Source organism: Zea mays, chromosome 9 (genome assembly GCF_902167145.1).
Source record: "Zea mays cultivar B73 chromosome 9, Zm-B73-REFERENCE-NAM-5.0, whole genome shotgun sequence".
Taxonomy (NCBI): domain Eukaryota; kingdom Viridiplantae; phylum Streptophyta; class Magnoliopsida; order Poales; family Poaceae; genus Zea; species Zea mays.
In genome coordinates, this window is record NC_050104.1 from 77,282,189 (window position 1) to 77,296,892 (window position 14,704).

Genomic DNA, 14,704 nt, shown 5'->3' on the forward strand with positions numbered 1-14,704 from the left:
AAAATATAGATCGACGGAGGGAAATGATAAATAAACAAGTAGCCTTCCATTATGCGGTAAACGTTTATCATGTAAACTCCGTCGGGGGTATAGAAGATATCGAACAATACAGCGAAATCCCTCATGTTTTAATAGGCTGCGGTAACACAATCAGTGCTGATCCCTACTTCGGAGACGAAGATGATTGTTCTCTCATGTGGGAGAATTTAGTTTGGGCAGGTTTATACGGTGATGAATGAAAACCCCTTTGATTGATTCTCACCCAACCAATCGAACCTATATTGATATTATCGCTGATGGTGTCGATTTTCATGAAGATAATAGAAAAGTAAGAGCTATCTTCAAAATCATTGATGGAAAAATGTGTGAACTATGGTGGGCTTAATGGGAGCAAAGAGAATGATAGTATTTGGACAGTTATAGAGAACTATAAAACATTTTGTGAAATGAATGATCCTTGTGTTTATACACAAGAATTCAGAGAGTTCGTTCGAGCGAGAAATAAAAATAATTCTGATTGGCCTTTTATTCTGGAGTTCTTTCATGCCAACCTATTTCATACCAATATAGTAGATGTAATGTATAATATAATTAGCAAGGACGTCAGGCTTCAATACGTTTTGAATTTCCCATCTTTGACGGTTTCGTCACCATATAAAAAATCAGTCAGTGATGGATAATGCTGACTTGGGAAAGAAAGTACTATTTGCACTTAGCGTCACATATATGCATCATGTGTGCGCTAAATTTTTAGAAGGTGATCTATATTTCCGGAATGATATTGATAAATATCGGGATAATCCTTTCATCCCATTTATACGTTGATGGTAATATATTCGAGGGGAAGATTTGCCTTAGCCAATCAGCTGGTAGAGCCACACCTTAAGGATGTTTATTAGATGAGGAAGATCGTTACGTTACTGAGCAGAGATATTTTGAGTTACTTGAGATACTAGTCTCACCTCAAACTAGCATCCAATTGTTTTCTCTTTAACAACGAAACGAGGGAGAGAAAGACTTTCTTCTGGGGGGAAGGCAGGCTTCTCGGTGTGAGAGCTAAGACCACGGTCCAGAGTGGTGGCTTGTAAAACTCCACATAGAGCTGTCGACTATAAGACTGCAGTCCTGAGAGATGGCGGTCTCTCTCGGGAAACAAGGCTCATTTATCTCTTCTTTCTTTTTGGTATGATATTTTTGATACGAGTTTTCTATAAATACTCTATACCAGAAATTCACTATCCTCAGGGATGGGATGGAATCTTGCTACCGGCGTACCTGATTGATAACTACGCTCATAGGCATATACGTCAATTCATGGAAATCCGCTCTGGCTCCGGGAACGAATCCATATATATAATATAGGAAAGCGCCTATCTATGGGTTGGCGAGGAAGACTGTCTTCGGGGAAGAGAGGGTTTCGAGTAAGAGAAGGTTCTCTGCGTATAGGGTTTCTCTGCATAAGTAAGAAAGGGTTTCTCTGCGTATAGGGTTTCTCTGCATATAAGTATTATAGGAGCGTATAAAGTACAGTATTATATTATAGGAAATGAAAAGAGCTATTGTATTGTCCTGGTCTCTTGTTAATTAGCAAAAGAAGTTCGATTGGAAGGTGCTTATGTGACTTCTCTGTTGATACTATCTGTTCACGTGATTAACTCACATAGAAAGTAGGCATATGCTTACTAAGTTGATTCCCTTCAATCTCTAGCCGTACGTACAAAGTTATACTAGGGAATAAAATAGCTCTCTACCACTACAGTATTGAGCACTAGGGTAGGAGTTTTCAACTCTAAAAAATGGAAATCCCCACCAACCTTCAAATATTAATTTAATAAAGTATAGCAATCATGACAACCGATTTCAACCGTATGAGGGATTTGTATTGTAAGTTCGAAAAGTTTGTATTTGACAAGAGAGGTGTATCTAATATATTCCAAGTACCGGATATTGAATGTAGTACATCAGTGGAATCTGTAAATAGAACATTATTGTGGAAAGTAGTGGGTTTATATAAGAAGTTATTATCTAATAATAGTATTTCTAATAGATCAATGATATTATCTCTAATGAGATTTTCTCTAATGGCCCGTATATATTCAAATCGTTAAATGATCAACTAGCATATCATAGTAAGTTATATATGGATTCATTAACTAATAAAGATTTCATTCATCAAATATCATATGAAGTTATGATCCTGGGTGCAAATTATCTTTGGACATCTCCTATTGTCAGTTTTAACGCAACATTAAATAAATGGAAGTTTGATTCTTGGAAAGATTTGCTATCTTTAAAACAATTTACACCCGGGATAGATGATGGTAATAAGTGGTTAGAAACAGTGTTATGGCCAGCCGATAAAAGTGCATTATCAAAGAAATATTTTTTCATATCCAATAATTTAACCAATTGTTTGATAAAAATGACAACTATATCAATCATCTATGGATGAGGAATCAATACTGTATATGGTAGTATTTTCGCACTTGTCAGAGTTGGTTTTTACACTACAGTTTGGTACAAGTTATACCTTGTAATATAGATATTCAACCAGATCAACTGCTTTATATGTCGTGGGATTACTTTCTCAATGAGAGTGCTATTGTACAAGGGTATACTAAGATAACACTGCAGGAAACTCAAGATATATCAGATATAGTGATGTCAATCCGGGGAGATACTCCTTTTACCTTTGATGAGAATAGTTTTAACAATATGGCTATGTTGAAAGAGGTCATACCACCAGAGGAACCAGCAATACAAATACCTATGGATTAATATAGACAGAAAATGGAGAGTAGGGGTTAGTTTAGGTATCGTAATAGCATTCTGTGTTGCTATTGGTGTATTTCCAGACTAAACAACGAGAAGGAATCCACTAGCTCTCTTTTCCACACATGCACTGTCAATTCGATTGCCAAAGAGTGATAAGACAAGTACCTTCGGCAGCTATCTATGGATGCTTGCAGCCAGGTCTGCAATGAATGCATGCAGCTAAGTAAACTCCTGTCCTACAAGGCAGCCATACTTTACCTGAAGTCACACTGGGCCAGGTTCCGTCTTTAAACACTTGCCCAAAAACCATCTCAAAATCTGAGTGAACTATCCCAATACCTTGCTGGAAAGCTGGAAACTTCAGTTGTATAGGTAGAGAGGAAAGATCAGCATAGAAGTGATGTTCAGTAGATATAGAAGTGATGTTCAGTAGATGCCGAGTAAGTTGGAGTTTCTGAAGTGCTTGTTGGTAGTTCTCCCTGCGCTTGAATTCAAAAGCTTATCCCATCTTTTCTGTGAAGAAAACGAAATAGTCAGGCGGGTCCCTGTCTGCCTAGTAGTACTATCTTTAGTTGTGGATTTTGTTTAAGATCTTCTTCCTTTTATTCCTTGAACAACAAGGATACGGAATTACGTTATTAGTACTCGGTTAACGTGTTGTATGTTATTGTGACAAATAAGCGAATAAGCATTGATTGAGAAACTAGTTTGCCCAAGGAAGGCCTTTGCTCTCGAAAGCCTATTCGTCTATGAAAAACGAATCCCGTGTGACTGATCTTTACTAGTACCTTCTTTTGGCTAGCCCGTTTCCACTACTTTATTTACTAGACTCAATGCCTATGTTCTGGGCTATCTGTGAATGCTTTTCCCTGTGCTTCTGTTAGCACATTGTTTTCCTTTACTCTCTATTTGGCCTTCGCTATTTGATTATTCTCTATGGTCTCTGAATTCCGATCATTCACTTCAAGAAGCAGCTCTTCTATTAAATGAAATAAAATGAAATAAAGTAAATAAGGAAATCCCCTTTCGAAAATGAGTTTCCGCAGTTGTTAGCAGAATTAGTTGCTTGCTTCTCGTATACAGAGGCTTACAAGATAGAGCTGACTTGTCGTTTAAACAGTGTTAATTGAAGTTAGCAGATTGCTTTCTTGCTATAAGACTGACAGGAAGAAAGCAGAATTACAGCTAGTTCTCTGAATTCCATCATTGCTAAGTAGTTGCAGTAGTTTTAGCAGGAAGAGTTCAAGCTTGCTACTCGCTTACCGGATATAAGATTGAAACTCACTTATCAGTATTAGATTAGGCGTGTCCCTGGTATGGAGCTGTCGTATCAGCAGTCTTAGCAGTGAATTACAGATTTAGAGTAACAAATAGGAATTCTAGTCGTGATTCTAGTTTTCAAGAGTATTAGCAAGCATTAGTCGTATCCGAAGCAGCTACAATTCTTGCAAGCAGATTGAAAGTAGGAATTTCGATTTGTAGCCGTGATATTTCTTTGTTGTTTATATTGTATTAGCTGCTCCCATATAAGTAAGTAAGCCAGCTATCGGAATACAAGAAGTTATGCCGTAAGCTTACTTATCGTTTACATAGTTTTATCAAGATAGAATAGAAGAACTCAAGTCCAGTAAGAAGAATAAAAGCTGTGATTAAGCTTCTCGGCTCTCTGTCTTTTAGTAAGCAGACGAGTAAGCAAATAAGGTTTCAAGACAAGCATTAGTAGTAGGGGTATTAACTCTTGTATTAAGCAGTAGTTTCCCTTGTTTTAGCCACTAAGTTATCAGAAACTGAAAGTAGTATTTAAGCTTGACTTGGCGTCTCGATAGTATTAATAGCTGTGGCAAAGCTTTCAAGTACGAAGTGAAGAATGTAGGTCAGCTATCAGGTTTCCGTTCTACTTAGAAGTTTGTATGCCCTTTAGAGGAATCCAAGGAGAATACCAGAATTAAAGCCGGATACCAGATTGAAAGTGGAGTTGCCGCTGAATACGTATCATTCTATTTATCAGGTATAGAGCTTTCCAGTCGGACATCAGAATGCAAGTCAGCGAATCTGCTTGTAGTTTAAGTAGTATTAGCAACATAGAAAGGAAGTGCCGAATGAAGATCGTAAGCAGCGATTCCTGTTTGAGTAAGTTCATTACAGAATCGAAGTCAGGTCAGTCAGCCAATGCCTACTTCGATCAAGCGTTAGATGGGGTTGGTGGTGTTGATGTTTCAATTTTTTGTTTTTGTCATGAGGGTTGAAACCCGTAAATAGTTTCCTTTTTTCTGGGGAGTATAGTTCTACAAGGTTCCATTCATCGACCTTTCTAAATCCTGACTAGATCAGTAGTTTGCAACAGTATATCTGACTTTCTGGTCCAGTTGGTCCTATTATTGCTGCATTTCCGAATTCTATTGACACGCATCCTCCGAAGACTTTACTATTTGCCAAGTACTTTATTGAGTATTTCTCTATAGGAGTTGGAATCTCTCTCAATGCGGGAGAGGAATACAAACTACCCAACCTTAGGCCCACCTATAGGAATGGAAACTCTAAGAGGAATTCAATCCAAGCTACTCACTCGATACAGAAATATTGTTATGATACAGGGATTATTCTGAACTACGACTCTCTCCCATACTACTCCTCTCTTCTCCCATGTGGGTTCACTCCTCTATTAAAGGTTAAAGCTACTCTGAGATCGTATAAAGGAAGCGTATCAGAGCCGGGACACCACACTGGAGTGAATCTATCTCGAAATCTATCTGATTGGAAAGGGGGATTCCCAAAGAAGCCTAAAAAAGGATGGGCTTAGAGGCATGAGCAATTGCAGCTTTGAACTCTCTTTCTCAGCAAGAAGAATACAAGTCATAAGTAAGGTTGCAACTCATAAATCAGTTTGCTTGTAGTAAGCAGACGAGTAAGCAAATAAGGTTTGACAGCCGCTCTGTCGTTTCTACAGTTTTATTTTAGTTTGCAGTTTGACCTTCTCTAGTTATAGTTCTTTCTGCAAAGCCTCTTTTTCGTATAAATACTATTATAAATGCCTACCTCTCGTATTAGTAGAGCAGCTATCATAATTGCAGTACGATATAAGACTCGAAAGGAAGAAGTAAGAATTGGACTCATAAAGAAGAATTCTAGCCGTGATGCCCTATCTACGTCTGAGCTCAGGCTCCATAGCAACTATCAGATTGTAAGTGGATTAGAGGAATAAGAGTACGATAGAGAGAGGAATCAAAACTAACCTTTAGCAATAGAAAGAAGGGACAAATAACCATACAAAACAAGTAAATAAGTCCTATCAATTGTATTAATAAGGGCGTATCCGTAGTGCTTTACAAAGCCTGCCTGCAAGGAAGACTGAAAGTCGATTATCAGAATACCAGCTAGTTTATTAAGAGGCATAAATGAGATTGGCAGTTGAGTATTCGCTTCGAGAGCGGTAGTAGTAATCGCTGTTAGCAGATATAAAGTCAGTGAATAAGGTTTTTCGTTAGGCAGTTGTTTCCATAGCTCAAGGAAGATGTTAACTCTCGCTTTCGCTTATAAATCTTCGTATTCGAGCTGTTGTTTTCTAGTTTGAATTGTAGGCTTGATTGCTCGGTTACGTGGTATTAATTGAAGAACGCGAGGCTGGTTGAAAGTGGCAAATAAGGCTAGTTCCTTCTTGTCGTCTACATACTTTTATCAGTGAGAGTAAGAATGCGAGTCAGATAGTTGAATTGCAGTTATCAGATTTGAAGCTTTGGTTGAAGATTGAGTATTCGTTTCCGGAGTAGTAGTTTCATCTGTTTTAGCAAGAAGAGCTGCAAGCCGTGATGCCATTTCTCTGGTATTAGGGAGTAGCCGAGCAGTAGTTTCTATTGTTTTACCCAGCAGTGTTAGTTTCGATAGTGTATTGAGTTCTCGTATCGGCCTATTCAGTTTTAGCAGTTCAAGTTAAGCTTGCAAGTTTTCCCTAGTTTGACTTAGTGCTTATACGATTTAAAGCCATGAATAAGAGTCGTAAGCTGAGTGAATTGAGTAGTAGTATCGGCTTTTGCATTCGAGTTTGTAGCTGTAGTTGTCGTGCCTTGTTAATTTAAGTTTTCAAGTCCGCTTTTCGTATCAATCATATAAGTTAGAAGTTGAAAAGGAAGTAGTGAGATTGGAAATTAAGTAGGCTTGGTACAAGAATTGAAGTAAGGAATAAGATTAGTGGTTTGTAGTTGCCGGGAGTTGAATTGCAGTTATCAGTTTGAAAAACCAGTCAAAGATAGAATTGCTTTCTCGTATCATACTTGCTTAGGCGTTTCCTATCTATAGTATTAGTAGCTCCTCTATCAGATTGCTTGTGCTCGCCTCGAGAGTGCTTTGAATTCCTAATTGCGGTTATCAGACTTGAAAGCCATGATTGAAGAACGCAAGGCAAAGCCATCGTATCCATACTTTAATTACTGCTTTGAATTCTTAATTGCGGATATGAGATAGAAAGCCAGATAGAACAGTTCAAGCCGGATATCAAACTGCAAGTCGCAGTTGTCGTATCAGAAGGTCTATCAGGAGTTGTCGTTTCACTGGTATTAGATGGAAGATAGCAAGACAGATATGAGTTAGAAGGCGCGCTTTATTAGTCGATACCAGATTGGGAGAAAGAAATAAGATGCTAAGTTAGCAGGTTGAAAGCCATAAATCAGTTATCGATCCTTCCTTTCGTATATTGCCCTTTTAACCCAGATAGAATTGAGTTGGCAGGCTTGATACCAGAGTTCAGGTTGTATGCGAGGCTCCTACTTCTCTATGCCGTTTATAAGCGGCTGGAAATCTGACTCCAAGTTGGCTGTGAGTTTGAAGAGCAGCTTCTCGTAAGCCATGTAGTTTATACTGACCAAGGAGTAAGTGCAGCTAGAGTTTCCCTTGTCTTAGCAAGATAGGCTCGTACCCATTCTTTCTATCGGCTAGAAGCTTTGTTGCTTGACTTGGGGCCTCGATAGCATTAATTATGGTCCTTCATTCTTTTTACCAGCTAGCAGTTTCAAAGTCGGAGTTAAGAATACCAGATTGTAGTTTACCGGCTCGTATCTACTGTATGGAGCTTGGCGTACCCGGTTTGGAGTCAGATAGAAGAACTCCACTCGATTATAGGAATAAAGGTCAGCTATCCGGTTTCAAGTTAATAAGTAGTAAGCTTGCTTAGCAGATTGATTTCATGCTTATAGCTTTTATGTTCAGTAGCTTGGAGCGCGGTAACAAATAAGAATTCTAGTCGTAAGCTGATATGCAGTTTCTATACTTTTACCAAGGGGTTCTCTCTTATACAGATTAAGAGATAGAAGAAATAGAGGAAGCGAATCTGAGTTGCTATTACCTAGAGTATTAGGAAAGACAGTAATAAGATAAGTTGCTTGCTATAAGACTTTCAGGCAGGTAATAAGATTAAAAGATAGATATCAGGTTGCAAGTAGTGCTTGCTCGCTTCGAGAGTGTTATCAGAAAAGTAGTAAAAGAAAGATTTTCCGATTTCCTAGTAGTTTACCGGCTTGCCTATAAGTTTGCTTGCTTGCCATGCCGTATCCCTCAGATTAGCCAGTCAGGTATAGGAATAAAAGCTAGTGGCCCAGTAGTAGTGAGTAGCCTTTTTTAGGAGTATTAATTACCACCTTGAATTCCCTTTTCTAGCTATAAGTAGTAGTCGCTTCCGTGGTATGAAATCCCAGCGGCGAAGCATGAAAGACAAGAATCAAAGACATATATTAGATTAGTAGCTTGAGTTGCCGTATCAGTAGCTGTAGTAAGCTAAGCTAGCTTGGGCAACAAGTAAAAAAGCATGGGAAAGCGATTACGATCCGTGGGGAATTGGATTTTAGCTGTTCGAAGTCGGCTTGATTCTCTTTTCACTGATGATTTTGTTAGATTATCGCTAAAACGCTGGTTATTCCCTCTCTAAAGACAGTTGCTCAACTGAAAGGTGTTGACTTACTTCAACTCAAGTGAGTTATTTCAGTAAAACGAAAGTGGAACAAATGGAATGACAGATTCCCAGATAAGTTGATCGAAATCATTGAATTTCATTTCAAATGACAAAAGATAGGAATATCATAGATTTTCATTAGATGTGCAATCGACCCGTTGCTTGTTCCCCTTGTGAGGATAACCACAGTCGTTCTCTAGTGTTTATGCTGGGGGGATCCTGATGTACAGTACTTGATCTGGGTTTGGCACACGGACGGACTTTTCTAATAGTTCAAATCCCACGAATCGTGACAGAGTGCTGTTTATATTCAAAGCCTTCATGCAAAGAAAGAGTGAATCTTGACTAGGAATAGAAACTATTCTGACTTGCTTTTGATACAAGGTGAACCTTCCTCAAAGTCTTCTTTATTTGGGATGGGAGGAAAAAGCCAATCCACTCTCTCTGTCCCGCCTGGAAAAGAGGATGGAGTTCCACGTTCACTAGCTTCTTTTTCCTAACTACAGTGACTGGGTGAAAAATCCCTTGCCAAGGAAGGCAACTATATCTCAAAGCGGATAAAGAAGAAATAGAAAGGCAGACTTGACTTTGCTCGTCACGCTTTTCTTTCGCAGCTCTTTCCTGGATTTATCGTTGATTCCTCTTCTCCACCCAGCGCAGCGATCCAAAGCGGAAAACCCTGATTTCGATATCAGCGAATACATACTATTTACGAGAATTGGAATAGGTTTTACCGAAAGAGAGAAACGAAAGCCTGCGAAGCTAAAGGATTAGATGAGCTACCACCTACTAAGAGTTCCCAGTAGGATTAGGAGATCAACGATGAAAACAAGTGTTTGTCCGGAGCACACATATGTTAGATGGGAAAGAGCCCATGATACTTCGAGTCCAACAGTGAAACAGACCTTATTGCTTCGACCGAAGGAAGCGTATACTTACTCCTTGAAGTGCGCGGAGTGCAGCCAGCAAGGAAGTTTTCTTTGATGCAAGGTAGCCAGCAGAATGAAGTGTTCCCAATTAATAGAGAGCCCCGCCTGCCCTAATTTCATTCTTCTTTCAAGCTGAGAGCCATAGCCCAAACGAATAGTGAGTTCCGAACAGCAGAGTAGCTAGTTTGACGTCGAACACTCCAGGGAGCCAAGCTTAAAGATGAAGTTCTCTAGAAAAGAAAGCTACGGGATCTAGATAGGGCTGGCCTTATTAGAATAATAGTTTCACCGAATTATTTCATCCTGAGGAAAGAAGAAGAATGCTTTCCTAGCTTTGCTCATAGGCTGGCTGGGACCCTAAGATGTGGAGTACTCGTTTCAATGAAAGGGAGTTTTGTCTGGATCCAGGTACCTCAACTATTGGCCTTACATGGGTATTCCATCTTTCTAGTCCCACTCTTCTCCAACAGAGCTCCCTCACTGAGCGAGCATTCGGCATTCCTAGTATGCTCCACTCATTCTACGCCAAGCACCCAATCACGGGATCAGAATCACACTCTAGATCATACCTTTCACGAAAGAAAAGGACAGGCAGCCGCTGCTAAACCAAGATCCCCATCTCTTGACTCCGTCAATCAATCTTACCTTATAGGGCACAATGGTATATTTACCATACGAGATGTGTGCACCTACTAAAGGGGATAGAAAGATCTTGGGCACAAATACTCCACTTTTCACGAAAGACATACAAGAGATTCACCAATGATTGGTTGGACTAAATACTACATTTATTTGCTCAGAAGAAGGAAAGTTGGCTGTGAGAATGATTTCTCGTACGTAGTCTTTCCTAGGACCATTCCAACAGGATGCTCAGAGGTGGGTGGAGAAAAAAGCTCAAAAGGCATACTTCCTGCGCTTTCAGAGGATCTAAATCTGTCTTCATCCTTTCGCTTTTCAACTCGCAATAAATATGTCAATTCGTTTCGCAGAAATTCAGAGATTTTCGATCTCCTCGAAAGAAAATGAGTTCGATCAGCAACACCGGTCTCCGCAGCACCAGGATAAAGACCTTCTTTTTACCCATAACCTTTCTCTGCAGCATTGGAACCAAGATCGGGCTTGGCTTGGCATAGTTACGAGGTTCCCGTTCTATTTAACTAACACTAACTGAAGCTAACCGGAAGCTTTCTTCTCATGCGACTCTTGGATCGAAAAGAGGCTGCTGGACTGGACCACGGCTGAAACAAATATTCCCTATTATCCGATACCTGATCAGTTGGTGTGGACCAGTAACCCTGAATCAGGGCTTGGGCAGTCGCTCTATATGCGAAAGAACGTTCTTGCTTTCACTACTCACCTTGCCCTTTTGCCCTTTCCGGACCGCTACCTGGGTTTCCAGTCGTTTCGGCTACTGCCAATATTTTAGGAGGAAATAGCCGTTGTCCCTGGATCCTTCTAGTCGGGGAGAGCCTTTATTACACCTAGAAATAAGGTAACGGGGCACACCATATCCTCGATATTTGAGGGCTTGGAAGTTCGGCAGGCACTGGTATCGTCACTTCAGCTTTAACCTGGTATAAAGCGTCTAACTGATCGATAAAGAAGCATTGCGCTTGTCAAAGGAGTTCAATGCTCACTAGACGCATAAACAGAACTAGATAAGATAGTCTTACTTAATTGAGTATATCAAGATGTGCATCGCTTACTTTAACCCTCATACCTTGCTTTAGCAGCAGCAGGCGGCTTACATACACTACGTATAGGCCTGATTCCAAGGAGCGCAAAAACCCTGATTCATTCTTAAAAATAGTCTTTTGAAGAGGGAAGATGTCATGACAAACCTAATAGTATAGTGAAGTTCGATGACTATGCTCATAAAACTCTTCAAGGGTATTGTTTGTCTGGATCCTCTACATCAGTTTACACCTCATAGAGTGTACATTCTCTAACTCCAAAAGCTTGTAGGCCAGACAGGGTTGACTCTCGAGAACCCTATGGCAATGATTCTCTGGTTAGCCATCAGCCTTATTGATATCTTGCTAGATAAAGAAAGGGAAGCACCTAACAAACACCTTGCCATTTTATACAGTCAGATGCTATGGTTAAAAGGTCATCTCTACTCTGGTGACCCATTGGATAATAGCTCTACTAGACGAGACAGACTCCTTAGTGAGCTGTCAACTGCTCTAGCTCTTCTCTCAAAAATAGATCGACTTGTCACCTTTAGTTATCCTTCGACCCACCCCTTTCCTTTAGGTTATGCTCTCCATTGTATGGCTATTGCTCTGTTTCTAGCTTAAAAAAAAAGGATAAGTAGGATAGGAGTAGTAGGCGGAGCCGGACCGACCCTAGGTGAGTAAGCAGGTTGTGTCTCAATCTATTGACTAGGTTGATCCTCTTTGAGTGTTCAATCTATGGTTTCAGGTTTCAGGCTTCGGGCTCATTGCTTTTATGCTCTTCGAGGTGCCATATTGATAGCCACCTTCGGCTTCTCATCTAAAGGGGAAGTGAAAGATGGGGATAGGGTTTTCCCCCACGCGGGATGCCTATGTTCCTATTCAAATGAAAGTAGACGTCGCAAGGTGATATGGTTTTTCCTTATCATTTCATTTTCTTGCTAGTTCTTGTGCAAAGTGTCAACTGATTGGAATTGGAATTCAGCGCATGGCGAAAGGTAAGGGGTTGAGACCTACGCTCAAGTGTGAGTCTGTCTTGACTGGTTGGATAGAAAAAAGAGTTCTTGATGAGTGGCCTTACTAGGAGGAAACCGTTATGATACTGACCCTCATGCCTTATTGAGCATCTTATCCCATCTTAAAGTTGGTTTATTCGGCAGCAGCAAATGCTATTCATTATAGGGATTTCGACAAAGCGAGCTCTTCAATCAAAATATCCCTTCCCTCACCCAACACTCACCGTAGGAAGGGGGTATTTCATTCAACAAATGGAACAGGTGCAAAAGGAAGTCGATCTTGTCTTACGGAAGACTCCCTGGATCGCTTGTAGCTATCCCACTCTCCCTTCCTCATTGAGTCACTGGCTGGTCTTGATTGCCCAAGACCCCTGCAAGAATAACTAGTAAAAGCGGTCTGTCCTCCAATTCATCGATTCACTGCCCCAGGTTCCTAGAATGTATTGAATCATACCGAGCTTTTTTCGGTCAACACAAGAAAGAAGCGCAATGGATGCTGAAGATTCGAGAGAGAGTGAATTGATCATGGTACGAAGCTAGGCCCACTGCTAGATTCTTGGTGGTTGACCACATGCTCCCCTTTTAGAGTGTTCTCTGGAGCCCTCTATTGGGATGGTGACGGTCTTTGCTATACCAAATCCTCAGTTTCAACCAAACCAGTACAAAAGCAAAGCTTGTCCCAGCCTCATTAGACTGCAAAGAATTACCCCTGCCTCTGTTGGGTTGGGTCCCGGAACGGCGGCCCCTGCTGGAGTGAAACCTTCCACCATTTTCGCTCATTATCATATCCAACAAATATACATCGGATAGCTTTCTTGTCGAATTTACTTCGGCTCGCTCTTTTGATAGCCAAGAGTCCCGATCTTTCACTCCATCATGCCTTCGGTAAGGGCTGGCTCACAAGATACAGCCAGAGGTGTGTCCTTGCTTGTATTATCAGAAATCACCGATCCACCAACCCTTGCATTTCGTTCTAGTGACAAGGACCTACCTTCAAGCTGAGCGATTGAGAAAAATCTCTGTTATAGCTGCCATTTCTTATTCATATTAGACCACTGGGCAAGATTCCTCTTGGTCAGATTTCTGTCGCATGATTACTCATCGTTTCTCTGCATACAGTCCCTATGAAGTTGCTGAAACTTTCAATGCACTGAAACAAGACAACATGACAGTCAATGCTTATATTGATAAGTTTGAAGATTTCATGACTATGTTGAAACAAGATACACCAGAGCTAACCGAAGAGTGGTTTGTAAAATGCTTTGTCAACGGCCTTCGTCATGACATCAAACACCAACTCAGGCCTCTCCATCCAGAGTCCCTGACTGATGCGTACTGGCAGGCCAAAGACATGGAACGCAGTGCCCCACCTAAGAAACAATTTTCTTCATATCAGAGACAAATCACTGCTGCTCCATACAGAACTCTCCTTTTGTGCAGAACCTGCTACCACCACACCAGACAAAACTAAAGAACAACCTGCGGTGCGGCTCCCCAAGTGCAACAACAGAGAGCTAGAAAAGCTGGTGAATGCTGGAGATGTGGTGAGAAATGGGTCCCCGGTCACAAATGCAAGTTAATCCCTACTATCAATGCAATGTCATGCAGGAAACTTACACACCAAATGATGCCACAGAAGAGATTGCAGTACAAGAAGAAGAAGAAATGAAATCCCACAGGATCAGGACTCCCCTCCAAATGAGTATCTCATGCATATTTCGGCTCATGCAGTTTCAGGGCTGGTCACTGCTGGCACATTTTAAGTCAAGGTCACTGTTGGTGGACAAACAGGCATTGCCCTTATTGATACCGGCAGTTCAAGTACATTCATTGATTTGTCTTTCGCAGTTAAAACCACTTGCCATATCCAAAATTCGGCTAAAATAGCTGTGGCTGGGGGAGGCCAACTTACATCTGGGGCAATCATAGCAGACACTGCATTCTCTATTCAGAAACATGCCTTCAACAACAACCTTAGAGTCCTGGACTTGAAAGAATACGATGTCATGATTGGCTCTATAAACATAGCCCATTTGCCCTCAATTTGAAGACCAGAGAATTTCTCATTACCTTAGAAGATGATACTCTCCTCTCATTAAAGGATTGCACATCTCAGGACGCGTACACTGAACAACTGAAAAGGATAATGAACAAGCTTCTCAACAAAGGCATTTCTGGTTTCATTCTGCATCTCAACAGCTTATCTCTGCAGGCACCACACTCTTCCTCCTTCAAAGGCAAGCACAAAGTCCAACAGAAAAGAAACTCTGCTTCTATTTCAACGTTTCTGCTCAATGCGTCGTAAACACTGCTGAACTGAAACCAAGAGTTTTCTGCTGAATTATTTATACCTATAGTTGCTTGTCTCTC